Source organism: Molothrus ater, chromosome 27, assembly GCF_012460135.2.
Source record: "Molothrus ater isolate BHLD 08-10-18 breed brown headed cowbird chromosome 27, BPBGC_Mater_1.1, whole genome shotgun sequence".
Classification (NCBI taxonomy): domain Eukaryota; kingdom Metazoa; phylum Chordata; class Aves; order Passeriformes; family Icteridae; genus Molothrus; species Molothrus ater.
Window position 1 is genome coordinate 1600518 of NC_050504.2, and position 919 is coordinate 1601436.

Below are 919 nucleotides of genomic sequence, written 5' to 3' on the forward strand. Positions count from 1 at the left end.
AGGAATTTCCCCATGGAAAGGGTGCCCAGGCCTTGGGAGAAGCTGCCCAGGGAGGTTTGGGGTGCCCATCCCTGGAGGTGCCCAAGGAATTCCTGGATGTGGCACTGAGTGCCCCGGGCTGGGGACAAGGGGGGGGTCAGGCACAGCCTCGATGATCCCGGGGTCCTTCCCACCCTAAACCCTTCTGGGGTCTGTGTGAGTGTGGCTGCACACTCACACTCACACTCACACACTCACACTCACACTCACACTCACACACTCACACTCACACTCACACTCACACTCACACACACTCACACTCACACTCACACTCTCGGGGCTCTGGGACTGGCACCTCCCGGCTCATTCTGCTGCCCCTCCCTGGGTGTCCCTCACTGGGGACAGTCACCCTGAGCTCCCCAGGTGTCCCTCACTGGGGACAGTCACCGGGAGGTCCCCGGGTGTCCCCTCGTTGGGGACGGTCACTGGGAGGTCCCGGGCAGAGGGGGCTCTCCGCCGGTGCAGGCGGGGGACAGCGGGCACCACCGGTTTGTCCCGGGCTCGGACAGAACGGGACCGGCTGCACAGAACCGGGGACACGTCGGGACCCGGCCCGTTCCCGGCGCTGAGGCAGCCGCGGTGCAGAACGAGCCCGGTGTAGCTCGGTCCCGTCCCGGTGAGCCCCGGTGAGCCCCGGACAGCCCCGGTGAGCCCCGTTCGCCCCGGGCCGGCACAAACGGTTAACAGAGCCCGGCTGCCCTGTGGCTCCTCCCGGTCCCTCCCCGCGGCCGGCCCCGGTCACGGCCCGGCCGTCCAGCCCCAGCCCCAGCCCCGACCTCCGCCACCGCCCAGCCCGGTTCCACCGGCCGGGGGCACCGGGAGCGCCGGGAGCGACAGAACCGGCCGGGGCACCGGGAGCACCGGAGTCCCGAAACACTCC